The sequence below is a fragment of the Staurois parvus genome, unplaced genomic scaffold (assembly GCF_062004578.1).
Source record: "Staurois parvus isolate SC_StPar_1 unplaced genomic scaffold, SC_StPar_1.0 ptg000151l, whole genome shotgun sequence".
NCBI lineage: Eukaryota > Metazoa > Chordata > Amphibia > Anura > Ranidae > Staurois > Staurois parvus.
In genome coordinates this window covers 22,327,238-22,344,931 of record NW_028317947.1, presented here as the reverse complement: position 1 = coordinate 22,344,931, position 17,694 = coordinate 22,327,238, and the positions used below count along the sequence as shown (strand labels likewise).

At 39.9% G+C, this 17,694-nt stretch overlaps 1 protein-coding gene and 1 long non-coding RNA gene across 4 annotated transcripts in view; one reads left to right on the top strand and one right to left on the bottom strand.

The window, feature by feature from the left end:
* Nucleotides 1-17,694, top strand: part of ASIC2 (acid sensing ion channel subunit 2) — a 655,219-nt gene that overhangs the window by 337,535 nt on the left and 299,990 nt on the right. The gene's annotated exons all lie outside the window — the stretch shown is intronic.
* The window catches only part of LOC149464614 (uncharacterized), a 50,872-nt gene continuing 42,872 nt past the window's right edge, over nucleotides 9,695-17,694 (bottom strand). For both annotated transcript variants that reach the window (XR_016312382.1, XR_016312383.1), the window contains exons 2-3: nucleotides 16,542-16,644; nucleotides 9,695-10,114 (exon numbers count right to left, since the gene is read on the bottom strand). This is a non-coding gene — a long non-coding RNA (uncharacterized LOC149464614). The remainder of the gene's footprint in view (nucleotides 10,115-16,541; nucleotides 16,645-17,694) is intronic.

Here is a 17,694-nt window from a genome sequence, read left to right as displayed (position 1 = left end):
AATGTGATTAGAGCAGAAATTCCAATGAACCCCATTCTGCCCGATCAACCTCTGACCTGATCTCTGGCAGTTTTCAGGGATAGATTGACATTTTGTAATGTCACATTGTGTATAAAGTAAAGTACATTATAAAGCAAGTACAAAGGACATGTGGAACCATTCGTTATACTGCTGATGCTATCCAGCAAACACTGTGCCTGTGCTAAGCTGTTAATGACCAAGTTTAAAAACTTTCCATCCAGAGGATTTACCCCCCTTCCTGACCAGGCCATTTTTTGCAATAGGGCACTGTTACTTTAACTGATAATTGTGCGGTCATGCAACGCTGTACATAAATTACATTTGTTATTTTTTTCCCCACAAATAGAGCTTTCTTTCAGTGGTATGTAATCACCCAGGGGCGGACTGACAACTCATGGGGCCCTGGGCAATAGGGGATCATGGGGCCCTTGTGTCCTTGCCCAAACTAAAAAAAAAACCTATGAAAAAGGTACCAGGGGCATCTCATGGGGCCCCCTACTGACCCCGGACCCTCGGGCAGTCCCCGAGTTTCCAAATGGTCAGTCCGCCCTTGTAATCACCTCTGCATTTTTTTATTTTTTGCACTATAAACAAAAAAAACAATTTTGAAAAAACCCCACTATTTTTGTATTTTTCTATAAAACATATCCATATGTGATTTTGCGCAGTACTGCTATAGGCCGGAGGGCAAATGGTTAATCCATTGTAACCAGAGTCCTAACTGGGTTGTGCAGCATTAAAACCTCCAAGGAAATCTGAATGTTCTCAATGCCAACACAACATTAGTCTTTCTGTATGTAAAAGACAGCAAGGAGCTTGCAATGATTGTTTTTGGCCTAATCCTTCATGCATTACAAGCATGTAGGCAAACAAGGTTCCGGAATCCCAAGGTTTCCAACCACCAGCCCTTAGATAAGAAGAACCCCACTAAAAATGGTTACAAGACTATAATTGTTGCCAATCAGGTTTCATCCCGAGTTATTTGGAAACTTTAAAAATGGGATACGAAGAGAGAAGGGGGAGGCTACAGTGATATATCAGTTTACTTTCCCTATAAGTAAGTCACACAGAGGGAGGCGGTGAACTGCTATGTGATCCGAGTACAGTCTCTCTGATTAGAGCTTTGCTTTCTTTCAATTCACATCAGTAAAAATAAACTGTAATAAATTGGTTGAAAAAAAACATAAATATTCTGTTTCTCCCAGCGCTATACATATTTCCAATTCAGTCCTGACATTATTCTGACATTCATTGTCACACAAAAACTTGAATATTTTTTATTCTTTAGTTAAAAGCGGTATTGAACCCAAAAACAATCATTTATTGTATTGCAGTTTACCAATTCTTAGATGTGGTGTTTGCTTTAGTTTTTCTAAGAGTTTTTTTTTTATAATCAAAGTTTAATAATTTTTCAAAGACATTACAGAGAAATGACAATGTAACAGGAATGCATTGTCAGTATTGTACAGCATTACAGAGGAGTGTATTGGTTCTCAAAATTCAGGCATATGGAGATGCACTGTGGGTTAAAACGCCAAAATCAGGGCACGAAATGTACCGCATTTGTATCAAATCAGAAAAAGCCAGTACCATACATCAAACAATCTCACATAGATAAGTGAAAAGTCAAACAAAACTATTCAGAACAGATATAAAACCAAGGGGTTTGGGGGGATTGAGTACAGTAATAACACACAATGGGATATTCAATCCGGGTGAATGTTATCAAAGGGGCCACCTGATCAGAGTAGAACATTCATTCCCTCCAGACATCCCCAAACTTCTATTGTTGGTTTTGAACTTCCCTTTTCCAGTTGGCTAAAGAAGGGCAGTTGGTCTGTCTCCAGAATCTAGAGATTAAAGATTTGGCTGCATTCAGCAAATGTGGAAGGACACACTCTTTTTTTATAGGACTTGAGGAAGGAGGGAACTCCATGAAAAAGAAAATGTAAGGCAGAGCAGATGACGGGTCTAAGAGTCAACTTTTCAAACCAGGGGGCAATCGATTCCTAAAATGCCTTTATTCTAGGACAGAACCACCAAATGTGGAGGAAGGTGCCTCTTTGTCCACAGCCCCTCCAGCAATGCACATCAGCAGTAGGATATATATGAGCCTGAGGGGGTTCTGTGCCATCGAGTCAGGAATTTATAGGAGGACTCTTGAATGCGTGTGCTAATGGATGCCGCATGGGTCAATTTAATAATTCTTGAAATTCCAATCCAAGCTCCTTCTCCCATTCCCATATAAAGTATAGAACAGATAGTGAGAACTATCTTGTAAATATTAGAGTTTTGAAGTGTTTTTACCTGTATTTTCACCTGGTTAACCAGGCAGTAAGTTTTTGTTTTTCAGTAGACCAAGCTGTCCAGGAAAGGTGGCAGTTGGAGAGTTTAGACAAACAATTTACCACTGCCAGGGGTGCTTACAGGATCCGCATTTATTTATATAAAGCCTTTATCCCAAAAGAAAAAAGAAAACTGTTGTGAAACTGCTTAAGATGTGTTCGGGGGAATTTGTCATTAATTTGTTAGTCACATTAATTATTCAAATCTGCTGGTGCATCTTAACACTATCTTCTCACAAGATTTAAAATGCTGCTATCCAAAGATGTCTTCTATTGCTCCTCCATAGCGTGGGGAGACATTAAGACAGGAATTGTTTTACTGGTCACATCACCAGGTGGAAATAAAGGAGAAAAACCTATGAAAAGAAAATAATCCAGCCATCACATTACAGAATTAGTAAACTGCATTATATTACATTTTAGCTTTTTGAGTTTAATACTGCTTTAAATTTGGCGTTCAGTCTGTTGTTGCCCCTTTTTAAGGATTTTTATTGGCTATTTTAAGCAGTGTCAACAGTCCCCTTATTTTTAAACACAACATTTTAATTAGACCAAGCTTCTTGATTACGGCACCCTACTTTACTTCTATCTTTGCTTGTCTGTCATTCATTAGTCAATCCCAAAATGGCTGTTAACTTAATAACATGCAGAAATCTACAGAGTAAGTACCAGAACAGTACTTCAAAGTCCTGAAACCTTTATGTACTCTTTTTAAGAATGTTTACTAAAGGCTTTTTATGTAAGGAAGCTTGTTTGCCTTTTAGGGTTTCTTTTATAAAATGTAAGTGAAGCAGAATTGAGCTGTGCGATCAAAAGAAATTAAAAATGTTAAGCTTTCATGCTTTTTTTAATTTGTATTTGATGAAGTCAAATTAAATGGAGGTAGGCGTAAAAATATGAGCTACTAGTTACAGTATGTGCGATTCAAAATCCAACATTGGACTTTAGAGATGGTGGCTTATCTCCCAGAAGAGGCGGCACTGGAAAGAAATGTTCCAGGCATATGGACCATGTTTATAGAGTTTAAGTAAGGTAATCTGTGTATGAATGCTAATGCAATATATTCTCAGCACGTGATCCCCAACTGGCCACTGCATTCCCCTGACTTTGTTTTTATTCCAGATTTCCTGAGGTATGCTTTCTGGCAGGTCCAAAGCCTGGTGATTACATAACAGTGATGTAGCTGTATGTGCCAGTGGAAATCCTACATCAAAGAGTATGAAACATGCAGATCAATCATGGGGTGCTACTTTAGTCTGCCTTTTACTGTTGCTGTGTAGCTTGCAGTTTTAATATGTTTTCTTAGTATCATGCCTTGAGGCTTGGGTATGAATAGAACTTTGTGCATGTGCAATATAAGCCCGATTGTATGGATCATTGCAATATCAGGTTAGTGTAGAAAATAACTGTACCTGGGCCTCGGAGGTGCGCGCATGTTATAAATGTCCCTTAAGACATGAGAGAGGTATACCTTTCTTTGGAGGTATGGAAGCAATACAGAGGAAGTATATAACTGTTCCTAAACATGGGGAGGAGGTATAAATGTCCCTGGAAGTGTAAAAGAGGTATACTTGTGGTACCTGTGGAGGTGTGCAGGAGGTATATGTGTGCTGGTGGTATAATTGTTCCTGGAGGTATGAAGTAGGTGTAACTGTTCTTGGAGTTGTGCAGAAGGTAGAACTGTCCCTGCAGATATGGAAGAGTTACAATTCCTTGTTATCTTCTGCTTTTCAGATCAAAAGTGTGCTTGACAAATGGTGCAGATTTGTGGAATCATTATTTTAATACCTTGTTGTTCTCAATTGACAGATGCTAAACTCTTTGAGGCAAGAAACAGCCTTGATAAGTGGTTCTCGGCTTCTTGCCTAGAGGCTTTGGGTACTTTACTTTGCCTCAGACATATGAGAAGGCCATTTTGTGCAGATTACTGGATATTGCTAAAGGCATACTCTGTTTCTGGTAATAGAGATTGAGAAGATCCCTAATCTTTATACTATTGAATAGAGCCATGAAGGATTATAACCCATTTTAGGTTTTTATTGCTGTCTTGGTCTCTGCTAGGAAGGTTAACTCTCACTATTTGGCACTGGGACTAAAAGTGAAGAAAAATGTGAAATTTTGAGTTGCCACCACAACAAAAATAGTGGGGAAATCTTCCAATGAGGGCATCTAGTCTAAAGAGTTTTCTCTCTCTTTGAAGATATTTGCTCTCATTTACTCTTGTATCTAAAAGATAATAGGGGAGAATTACTAAAACTGGTGCACTTAGAATCTGGTGTAGCCAGGCAAGGTAGTCAACCAGCTTGTTCAATTAAGCTTTGACAAAAAAAAAGAAACTGGAAGCTGATTGGTTTCTGTGCAGAGCTGCACCAGATTTTGCATTCTCCAGTTAAATCTTCCCCAATAAGTGAAGGAAAATGTTTGAATGGGACATAGATGGTAAAAAACTAACAGGTGTTATAACCCTTTCCTATGTTATCCAAAGTGGGAAAAAAAAGTTCGTTTTTTATACATTTTAAAATGGCTATTATGGGGTCAACACGACTGAAAATAAAACGGAAAAGAAAATTCCATTCTCCGAATCCAGTAGAAGTTTTCCTTCCATTTTAACCCCTTTCCACCCACATCACACAAATATGCGGCCTCGCATAACTGGCCTTTTTTCCGTCGGGCCGCATATTTGCATACCTGTCTTTGTGCTGGAAGTGCGCCGCACAGCGCGCTCCAAGCACAAAGACCAGGGTGTCACTGAGAGCCCCAGGTCCCGTTCTAACAATTGGGAGTCGGGACTCCCAATTCCGGGTCACATGATTGCTGTGATAGCCTCTGATTGGCTATTATAGTGATCAGTCACTGTGTAGCCTGCCCCCCTTGTTTTTTTTTTTTTTTCTCTGAATGGAGGAGAGAGAAAAAAGGTTTGTAAAAAAGAAAAGAAAAAATAAAGAAAAAATACCTAGATCAAGGTTTGATCTAGTTCAGTGCCAGGGTTAGTGTTTGGGTCAAGGTCAGGGTCAAAGGACAGGATTTTTTTTTTTAAATTGGTGTCAGTGTATTTTAGGTATAAAAAAAAACGCAAAATGCACACTATTGTTTCTGGGCTGTGCTACGGGTACAAACAACAAATCACATACATATATATGGTATTGCTGCGATCGCCAAGAGCTGGAAAAATTATTTTGGGTTGTTCTTTGGTGGTAGGTTATGGTAGTAACCAGAAACACAGCTAAATTTAAAAAAATATTTTTTTTACTATTTTGGGACAGTTTTTCTTTGATAAAAATAAAAAATCAGGAGCTATCCATTACCATTTACCACCAAACGAAAGCCCAATTTGTCCTGAAAAAAGCAAGGTATAATTCACCTGGATGTATAACGTAGTTGTGATGATATGTACGGTTTTACTAACACGTCAAAATTGTAAAATTTTACCTAGACTTTTAAGATTTGTTTTACCCTTAGGCGTGAAAGGGTTAAGTTCTGATGATGCAGTGATGGCTCACAGTTATCTCATAGCAGATGGGTGCAAACAACAATTTCTTAAGTGTGTCCTTTTCAGGAGACCAGCTAATCCATATAGCAGTCCTCTTCGCTTCAGAAACTGAGACAACAACAGCTCTGCTGTAAGGGACTTCAAAATGCTATATTTAAAATGAAGGATCTGGGACTCTGAAAACATGCTTGAATTATCATTACAGGCGTAGACCCTGTGGCATTAATGCAGGGTAAAGCTCTGCTGCCAAGATTGTTTAGGCAGTGGTTTGTTCTTTTGTAATAAGAAAATGTGAACATGCAGCAAGAGCCTTTTTTTTTGGCATGGGCATTATAACCTTTGTCAGATATTTGTTACTGTCTATGCCACCAATAAAGAGACTCCCCTGTACTCCTTGTCATGGTGCTACCTTGATGGCAAGTGTCCTGTTGGAGAGATTTTTCCTCATTTCCTTTATCTTTAACACAAAATAAAATGTGAAGGAGTCTGGACACAGACAGCAGAAGAAACATGAAATAGTTTGGGTTAGGGTTGTAACCTATCTAAAAAAAAAATAGATCTTTTATAAACTGATCTATACAGAAGTTAGAGAGTAAAAAACACAAAGTAAACTTTAATTGTAGGACCTACTGAAAGGATTAAATGGAATATAACTGAATCCATTTTGTATACACTAATACAAGATGCTAGTTTAACATACATATATGAGATATGTACACACTAACAAAACTGTCTATGCCAGCTTCATGTAGAAATGAGTGTTTTTGCAAACGTTACAAAAAAGCAGATAAGGTTTACTCTCACTTCTGAAAAGTTTTAACCACAACTTTGGTGTTGGGTCAGATTACAGCCATGGTCTTGGGTGTTGGGTCAGATTACAGCCATGGTCTTGGGTGTTGGGTCAGATTACAGCCATGGTCTTGGGTGTTGGGTCAGATTACAGCCATGGTCTGGGCGATAGACCAGATATGGCATGATAGATAAAGCAGAAGAGTGAAAATGCAAACCTGTTCCTAAAATATGCCATCAGTTTGTGTCCAGTCAGGCAGCCCCTTATTAGTAGATAGGTGCTGGTAGCTTGTATAGTGAGGAGCTCTGCATAAACTTCCATTCAGTTGTTCGCTTATAATACTTACTGAAAACTGCCCACAGAGCTTGGACCACACAACATGTCACGTTTTCAGGGAACTCCCTATATCCCCACCCCACCTGATTTGGCGATAGGCTCTGACCACTATATTGTCAGAGACAGTAAGTGGTGTCATATGTGCTCCATCATTGGTAGTACTGATTTTTCTTTTTTTAAGGGTTCCAGCACAGTAACGGTAGGATTAGGCAACTTATGATGCCCATGAGTGATGACACTTCTGCTGGGAAGCTTTCTTCATCTTTTATGGGGTTTATTCAAAGATCTCTACCATGAAGCATGTGTGAATTATTGAGAGAAATGTTGTCCCCATATTGAAATCTTTCAAACTTAACCAGAAACATGATCACCCTATGTTGTAATGAGGAACACTGCACCCCAAACAGCCACACTTTTAGGTGTGCTACGTTTATGTAACATTTAACACACTGTAATAAACCAAAGGATACTTCCAAGGTTGGTGTGTTCCATTCAAAGGACTCTATGTAATTTGACCTTAAGCTGTCTGCGAACATCTGGGAGAGGTAATAAGTAAACTTGGGAAGCACTTTTTTGACAGTTATAGAAAATGACGCCTAAAAACTGAAATGGGACATATTTGATAACATTAATTTTAAAAACAGATTTTTTTAGGAACTCTCCCAGGATACATTTAACATATGAGAGACTGTTCGCCCGTATCCATAATCGGTGGCACAAATTTAGCAAACCATGGGATTGCTGTTTTATCTTTCCTGAAATCTTTAATAAAAGACTATAGTTAATAAAATGGCTTTTTTTATAAAAGTGTATTTTTTTTATCCAAAGTAAATACAGCGAATATATAATAGGTGGATTATGAGAATGTTTATCCTTAAGGTTATTTCTTAGGGAATGTTTCTGCTTATACAGACCTTCCTTAATAAGATTCCCTATAATAAGTATCTCTTTAACAAAATTAAATGTATATCAGCAACACAGTGAGCAGAACAATTTGTATTCTTTGCACACCCTTTTAGCATTTAAATTCTTGTAATAACACTAGCTTGTAAAATCCACACCCGAACAATACAAAGTATAAAACTGAGATTGGATTGAGACTAATTACCCAAATAACTTTAATTTCAAGAGAAGGATTTAATGATAATGGGGCATGGGCATTTTAATTTATAGTCTTCTGTGGTGATTAATTAGCAGAGACAGGAATGTAAATAAAGACATGCTGTGAATTTACTGCCTCCAATTCCTTTATGCTCTGTTGCCAGCAAAGTTGGACAAGTGAGTGAGGACAGAGGCATCTGAGGACAGAGCCATGTGTATGTTGCGCCTGGTGGCTCTTTGTAACACATAACTATGAATCTTGGCACCTTCTGTGCATGCTGTCAAAATTGAATGGTGTTATATCAGGCCTTGGTCCACATATTTATGGGTACCAACAGAGTCCCAAAGAACCTGCCCACTGATCTCAGAGGAAAGTTTGACTGGACATATTAATTTTCTTTTGGCCAGTTGCTATTGCTTTGCCCAAGGTGATACCAATGGATGTGTAGTGCTTTCTTTTTTCCATAGCTGTAAACATTCACATTTAGGTGATCCATGTAATCTGATTATGTCTCGATCCTTCAAGCGACCACATGTATGTCTGACCAGTCACTGATGTCTTTGGAACGCTTTACAGATGTTCTTGGTGTTTGTAATTAAAGATCTGCATGAATATAGAAATGATATTTCTGTGAATCTGAACCCACTCCACATAAATTGGGTACGTTAAGGACCAGATTTATACCTCAGGTGTGTAAATGAACAGAATCTCTGCCCCCTCAAGGTGCCTACAGGTGCACTAAACTAGTGAGGCCAAGTTACCTGAGGGGCTGAGGGGATCTATACCAGTGGGAGGCATAATACAAGTAAGCTGTGTTATCAGAGTGGCCCTATACCAGTGGGGGCATTGTACTAATGAGGCCACATTACCAGGGGGTCAGTGTACCAGTGGGGGCATTGTACTAGTGAGGCCATGTTACCAGGGGTCAGTGTATCAGTGGGGGAATTGTACTAGTGAGGCCACGTTACCAGGGGTTCAGTGTACCAGTGGGGGCATTGTACTGGTGAGGCCATGTTACCAGGGGGTCAGTGTACCAGTGGGGACATTGTACTAGTGAGGCCACGTTACCAGGTGGTCAGTGTACCAGTGGGGGCATTGTACTAGTGAGGCCACGTTACCGGGGGGTCAGTGTACCAGTGGGGGCATTGTACTAATTAGGCCATGTTACCAGGGGATCAGTGTACCAGTGGGGACATTGTACAAATGAGGCCACATTACCAGGGGGTCAATGTACCAGTGGGGGCATTGTACTAGTGAGGCCATGTTACCAGGGGGTCAATGTACCAGTGGGGGCATTGTACTAGTGAGGCCATGTTACCAGGGGGTCAGTGTACCAGTGGGGGCATTGTACTAGTGAGGCCATGTTACCAGGGGGTCAGTGTACCAGTGGGGGCATTGTACTAGTGAGGCCATGTTACCAGGGGGTCAGTGTACCAGTGGGGGCATTGTAGTAGTGAGGCCATGTTACCAAGGGGTTAGTGTACCAGTTGGATCACTATTCTAGCGAATCCATGTTACCAAGGGAGAGATATACCAGTGAGTCCAAGTTACCAAAGGGGCACTAAGACTATGTAAATGCATATTTGCAGAACAAAAACGGAATACATATGTTTACCATGAAAACAACTGTATTTTAATAGACAAACTCCATTCCAAGTAATAGAAGCAATCCTGATGTTTTTAAGGTGGCTATGGGAAATTGAAATGTTCAGGAACTCAATCAATTAGAAGCTTTCTCTTTTCTTAGTGATCTTTAAAGAGGCTGTCCCAAAATAAGCTATTCATTTTTGGGTGGAAAGAGATTACAGAGCCTTGTCGTTTATTTTTATACGGACTGTTCTCCTTTCCTTTCCTGCTCCTTGTAGCACACATGGTAATATGTTGGCAGGTTTCCCATTGATGTCAGTAGCACACGTGTTAGGTGTGTATCCTTTTTCAGTCTTCTTTGTCTGGGGAATATTGACAAGTATGGATTGATGAAATGTCAGATAATCAGATGAGCCTTATGCATTACTGTTGCAGTGTGTAACCTAGAAGAGAACAGTTATTAATGTGTATGACATAGAGCAGCATAGGGGCTTAGCGGTTAGTGTCATGGCTTTACTGTACTCCTATCTTGGGTGCAATCAATTCCATTATTTCCTGTTTGTACACAATGTGTGTGATGTTCTGGTTTCTTTATGAATCCAATAAAACCATACTAGTAGGCTAATTACCTGCTATACTTAGTGCCAATAATGTACATGTACATATAACCGTTGAAGGAATTTAAATTATAATTGCCTTCTGATAACAAGGAATCATGTAAGTTCTGCTGTATCCTATTATATGCAGCCTATGCAGTGAAATGATGTTAGCACATTATTTGTTTAATATTCTTTTTATTACCATTTCTATGGAAGGGTATATGCAAGATTGTTTGTTTTTCTTCATGCCTGCTCCCACTTACCCATGTATAGTTTTAATCATAATACTTATAAGTTCTTTAGTGTTTTGAGTATTTATGCTTTATTCCTGTACTTTCATTTTACTTTATTTCATTCTATATGCTTTTCATTTGATCTTTTTAAAAAAAATACATTCCTGTTTTTCTTCGGTTCTTGGTGTGACCAAGTACTTTTAGGCAGAGGTCCATGTTGGCTTTGCTGTATTACAGAGTTCAGCTATATACCCTTTGCTTCAGACAGCAACAATAGTTTTGACATCCTTGTGCACCAAAAATAACTGAACTTGACTAGATAAATGCATGCTGAGAAGTCACAGACAAATTGTAGAACAAATGTAAGTTGCATAAAAGCACAAAGCAACATTTTAAAGAACTTTGATATATATAACACATTTATGTCTGTTACTCGCAGTGTCAGATGCAGCTAATCTTTTGCCCAGCGCCTGCAACCTTTGAAAGTTAAAGTGGAACTGAAATGAAAAAAGTGAAGATTTGCAGTATTGTAGAGATAATTTAGAAATGGTAATTATGCCTAAATAGTACCCTAAACATGGAACTTTTCGTCTGGAATGCCTCCTGAAAAATAGCAGTGCACTTCCTGTAAGTGTGCCTAGGCACTCCTGGACCTACAACCTCAAAGCTGTAAATATACAGTGTGAGATCGACGATACTGCTGTCTCAGGATATTTGAAGTGAGAGTTTGTGATGTCACTACTGTCCTGCTCACTGTTTTCCTTGCTGGAGGTTCTGACATGAGGAAGAAAAGCCCTGCCTATACCAAGGTGGCCACCTCCACACAGAGAACCAGGGCAGTAAAAGACATGGTAAATCAGTAATGGGGAAATGTGCGCTGGAAGGTGACCACAGGAAATAATGGTGAATGGTCCTTTGTCTTCTGTCTGCCTTCTTTGGGGCACAACTTTCAGAGTTCAGTTAGTTTTTAAGTGCCTGTGATCATATATTATTATCATTATTATTATTATACAGTATTTATATAGCGCTAAAAGTTTGCTCAGCGCTGTACATTATAGTGGGGGACAGAACATGAGACAATACAGTAACAATACAATACACGAGGGGTTCGAAGGCCCTGCTCCTTGGAGCTTACAATCTAGGAGGGAGGGGATAGTGGTACAGGAGGAAATGGCTGTGGGGGATGGAGTAGTAGGAAGAGTGGAGGAGATCAGCAATTAGGTGAGGGCGGGGTAGGCTTCCCTAAAGAGATGGGTTTTCAGGGTGCGCCTAAATGTGAGGAAGGTAGGTGACAGTCTGATGGATTGGGGTAGTGAGTTCCAGAGGATGGGGGAAGACTTGGAGAAGTCCTGGAGTCGGGCATGGGAGGAGGAGACCAGGGAGCTAGAGAGTGAGGAGATCAGGGAGCTAGAGAATCTACATCATGTTTTTTTTTTTTGTTAATATTTATCTTCATTTTATTTTCTGGTTCACCAGAACAAGGTCACCTAAAATGCAGTGACATGAGCATAACTGTCATAGTGTATTATACCAGAGTGAAAAAAGAGCATTACAGCAGGTGAATTGCTTAGCCTAATCATAATTTATCATGTTACTCAGATCCAAGTGAAGACTTTGGCAGGGAAGAACCATGACAGGATTTTGACACATGCTTCTGATAGGCTTTAGATCACATGATGGAGCACAGCAGTTGTTTTTTTATATATTTTTTTTTCACTCACAGTAAACAAGGGCTTTTTTGTATTAAAAATGATATTGTGAATTGGTAAAGCTGACATTTGTCTGGATTGAATGTCATAAAGTTTTTCTTGCTAAAGATTATACATGGGAAAAACATAGGTGGGGAAAACGTGGGTTGCGTGTGCCTGTCTAAAATGTTGCATGTGCCTGTCTAAAATGTTGCATGTGCCTGTCTAAAATGTTGCATGCACTTCCTTTTTCCCATTCAGGCCTATACAAGGACTGAACATGTTTCCATATTACTGTTCCTTTAACCACTGTTCATGCATTAGTGCCCATAAAACTTCACAAACATATTTGCTGAATTTGCGTTAAAAATGGACTGAAATGTACCTGCGACTGCTGTTAAATATGAATGTATTCATTTCTGATATCATGTATAGCCCCTGGTAAAATTGTTTATAATTTAAAAAAATTCCTTGATCTCATCATTACTAGATGATTGCTGATGAAAGGGAAGTAATGTAATGCTCTGCCAGTGCCTGTATTGTTAATTAGTAACGCTCTTTTTTTTGTTGAATTTTACATTTTCTTTTTCATTTGTGTCTGATTAGTTTTTGCTTGCTGCGAACCTAAGCTTCTAAATCAGAAAGCTGTGGGTCTACATTTTTTTTCATCCCAGGCAGAATCCTAAATTAAAGCAGGTACCTACAATATCCAGACTATAAAGATTTTATGGACACATCCTAAATTAAAACCGTTTCTTTTTACATCTTTGTAAATATATTCAGAGGTCAGCTATATTCAAAATAAAAAAGCTTTTGTTGCTGTACTCATCTTCATCTGCAGCTGTCTCTGGTCACTCCTTGTTCCTGTCCTGTCACTGGTCTTCAATATACAGCCCACTTCCTCTGAGCCTAGACTGTCATGGAACCTTGGGTTGAAAAAAAAAACACTTTAAAGCCCCACTCTGGGATTGTGCCTTCATGATGGGGACACTTCTTATTGGATGACTGGGGGTTAGGTTCTCCCAGGATCCAGAAGAGGATGATGCCATCACAGGCTATCAGTGTCTTTGCGGGGGGTGGCATCACAACACTGGATTATTGGAACTTCAGCTGGACCCAGAGGTGGTGAGGGACCTCGAGGGGGGACTTAGGTGAGTTGCCCACCCGGAACCAGGGTTGGCAAGGAACATAGAGGGAGAACATGGGTGAGTCTCATCTTTGCAAGGAAAGGAAGAAACAATGCATAGTAGCTTGGGTTAGAGAGGGGTGGAAGGGAGGGATGGTAAAAGAAAAACTAGCCAAGAGTGTGGCTTTACGCACAAACAACACACACAAACTTTTTCTAGTAATGCTATGTTTAGGATCTGCAGCTCTTGTCCAGAGGAAGGTGATCATCCAGTCCTCCTACCACTGGTATTAATAGAGGGGGATAGAGCAGCATTCTTGAATCTGGGTAAGAATTCAAGGCTACCCTACGTTACAAGCTGATGGTGATCTGTTGCTATGTTCAAGCCCTCCCTCTTTCTTCTAAAATGTTTTGACATAATATATTCTGTGTATCAGGAATGGAACTTGTGTAAAGGTGTTGAATGAGCTTGTATTTCAAATATTTTGGTCTTTTATCTGAAGAGTGGCATCCATTCAAATGAATTACATGACAAAGATGATGACTTATCTTCATAAGATACACTTTAGTGTTAGTCAAAAATAATTTGAGAGTGTATCTTATATATACAGTAAATGAGGTCTATTCTGTTTTTATAACGTGGAACATTTAAAATGTGGGTGAATAAAGCAGAAACCGAAAAATTACTTTAACAATTCATTGACTCTATATTTGATAAATCACTCATTGCAGGGCAATGTGTGTTATTGGTTAGGGAAATGGCATTTTAAAGTTAAGTGCTTCTCCTGTGCTGGAGACGGGAGGACTGCAATATGTTGCTTTGTAAATGTCCTTTTTAATGGATTCTCCTGGAGCGACCGGGCAGATTCCAGAGAGTTAAATAGAAAGCTCATTATTTTCTGTCATAACCTGCTGATAACATTGATTAATGACACCAAAGCTTCAAAAGAAATGAGCACTGTGTGAAGCTGAATGAGGTGGAGGCTATATTTACTAGAACAGAGATGTCCCTTACCTGGGAGGCATCAGACATCTGAAACCAACCATTTCACCTCAGTTTCAAAATCCACAGTAGTTTTACAGGTTGCATCTCTTCATATTTCTGTATATAACCCCCCCAATACACTGGCCAATTTATAACCCCTGCTGTATGATGTCACCTTTCCTTCTGTTACCTTATATCAGTGGTCTCCAAACTGTGGCTCGGGGGCCGGAAGTGGCCCTTTTGCTTGCTTTTATCCGGCCCTTAGGCACTTTTTCATCCACTAACACCAATGAAGGGATACAATTCCTACCAATGATGGGGCACAATTCATCCCAATGATACCAACAATGGGGCCCAATGACACCAATGTTGGGGCACAATGCCTCCAAATGACAGCATCGATGGAGCACTATTCCTCTCAATGACACCAACAATGGGGCATTTTTTACTCCCTACTGATGCTAGAACATTTTCTACTCCCGATGGCTATGGTCCGGCCCCGATAAAGACTGAAGGACTGTAAATTGGCCCTTTGTTTATAAAGTTTGGAGACCCCTGCCTTATACTGATGGTTTCAGCAATTTCAGTTCAGTATTTGTGACACATTTGGTTGCACAAGGGCTTCATTATCACCAATGTTTTAGTAGTCACATACACACATAGGGATTAAACCTTCCACTTGAAAAAGAATCTTTCTTGGAGCAAAACACCTGCGTACGAAATGTCAGATAGAAGCTTCCATTCTGTTACTTTCTAGAACGCATGCAAGTTCCCTGGTAGTGAACCCGAAGCCTATTCAAGCATACCCTGGTTTAAAATGTTCCTTCTTTTTATGCTGTAGGGTGAATGTATATATACATATATATTCTATAATGTTTAGTCCTTATGACACAAATAATACCAGTGATCCCAGATAAGTGTTTCTTATGTAATCCATTGCAGTGGTTGAAGGATTCATCGTTTGTATCCTCTTCCAGGGTGACAGTGTGTGATTACAGCCTGGCATGCTTATATCTCAGGCCAGCTGTCTTTATAGCAGAGGTGGTGGTGCCTCTGCCAAAAGAGGACAGCCCAGGGCGGGGAAGAGAGAAGCTTGAAACTTGTTGGTGTGTTAGTTCAAACCGCTTCTCTCAGATCTCTCATTGCTACATGAAGCTAGTTAGTCTGCAGCCGGGTTCATCTGCCAAATCTTGCATCTGTTCCCCAAATAGGCTCCAAAATTAGCAATATTCTAAGCGCTGAGCTGCACCTGCTCCTGACTGCGTCGTCTGTCTCCTCTGTACATGAGTTAATCAAGTAAATGCCACTGCACACTGAGGAGGGACTATTAAAAAAAAAATACCATGATATTAAAGATTAGGGGGTTAATGAGTTTCTGGTTACCAGAGTACATCACAGGATATGTACAATTGTTTGCCAAAATCCAGTGTGCCCAATAATAGAGGACACTATACCCACCATATATGTCTTTACTGCCTGATGTCTAATGTTTTAGGAATGTACAATAAGGACATCAGTCCTCCTATATGACCTAAATACTAGAATTAACATGGATACATACAGATAAGCAGATCTAATGAATCTGCTTGACAAGCCCCATGGTCCATTTTTGCAGGGTCCAATATTTGCAGTTCATCTGCCTATAAAACGGGGTCTCTTGCAAACCATTCCAGTTCACTATTAGGCTGCATTCACGTTTTGTAGTTTGAAGCTCAAAGCTTAAAGCTCCAAAAAATCTCAAACTTCAAAAAGCAATTGTTCTCCATGGTGCCTGTTCACACCTGATCACGCGAACAGGCACCATAGAGAACAATTGAGTTTTTTAAGTTTGAGTCTTTCTTGGAGCTTCAAGCTACAAAACACCTTAGTGTGAATGCAGCCTTAAAGCCAACCACTTCAGGTCAGAGGTCAGGGATCCAATATATATTAGACTGACAGTGTCCATATGGCACACCATTCAGTAGGGAAAAAATTTGGATCCACATGACAGGACAGGAGCAAGGAGTGGAGCAACTTGATTCACTTAGGAGATCAAGGAAATCCTAGATATTCTGTTATTTGTAAATTTGTTGATATAAGCAATAAGTCTCCTGACGCAAGATTCATACAGAACCAGTCAAAGATATTGTCACAGTCTGGGATCAGGCTCTGAGGCCTGTTGCTGTAGCAGTAGAGAGGTTCACGAGTAATATGTTGGAAGTATACAATCGGATCCCCCTAGCAGATGACATGGGCTCACCTGAGGCGCGGGGTCTAAGCACTAGCCTGTCTTCACCAGAGATCCCGATGGTGGAGATGGATTTCATCGCATGCTTATGCCAGGTTTCAGACCTCTGGATTGCCTAGCGGGGAGAGAGCAATCAGGGTCAGGTAACGGGTTAAACAGATAAGGAACAAGCAAAAGCGTAGTGAGTGAACTAGCCGAAGGTCAATAACGAATGGTAGAAAACATGAGGACAGCAGCAAGTATGTAAGAAGCAAGATATTGGCTGGAGAGAGCACAATAATCTGTACAACAGTGCAGAGACATGGCTTAAATTAGGAAGTTCATGGGATGAACGAAGTGTTCAAAGTTCATTAGAAACCAGATACAAGGTAAAATTATCCAATGGACCAAACAGGGAGCTGTCCAACATCTCAGGTGACACATCCAGAAGAGCTACAGCCAGACACCACAGCCATCCCAGGTTCAGATCTGGACCCTGACACATGCCTAAACAGAGCTCAATTTGTTCATCAGCAAATGAAGTGCTATGAGAACTGCTGTTATATGTTGGTTATTTTACCAAACTCCCATGGTGTGTTTAGACTTGAAGTCAAATATGACCCATACACAGACCAGTTATCTACAACAAAGGTTGGAAACCGTTTTTCTGCAACAGCAGCTGGTACATGACTTCAACACTGTCAACAAAACATCTGAATTGTGCACACAGAGTTATAGGAAATACAGATAGGTTCTTGAATCTCCCAACATTAGCAGCACTGTAGAACTTTAGAATACCATACCTGTGCATTCTATACAGAAAAAAGTGATGTTCACATAACATGTTTTATTGCCTGAATAAGTGCAAGAAGGCTTGCAATGTCTCTAAACGGTGCTTTGTTGTCCCCTGCCAGGATAATCCTGATACTTATTCTTCTTTGTATGTTTGATAGAGCATCTGGTAAGAGTGTTGTGAATGAAATGATCTGAGACTTGTTCTCTGTATACTAAACTTTAGAGAGCGATCAGCATGCGTTAAATTCATCCTCCACACACAATAAAACACAAATGCAGCTAAAGAGGCCAGATTACTGCCCATTACTTGCTCAGGCCATAAAGATGGAAATTCACACTGACAAAAGCACAGTGCTCCTAGGCTAGACTTATGAGTTAACTGTACATCTTG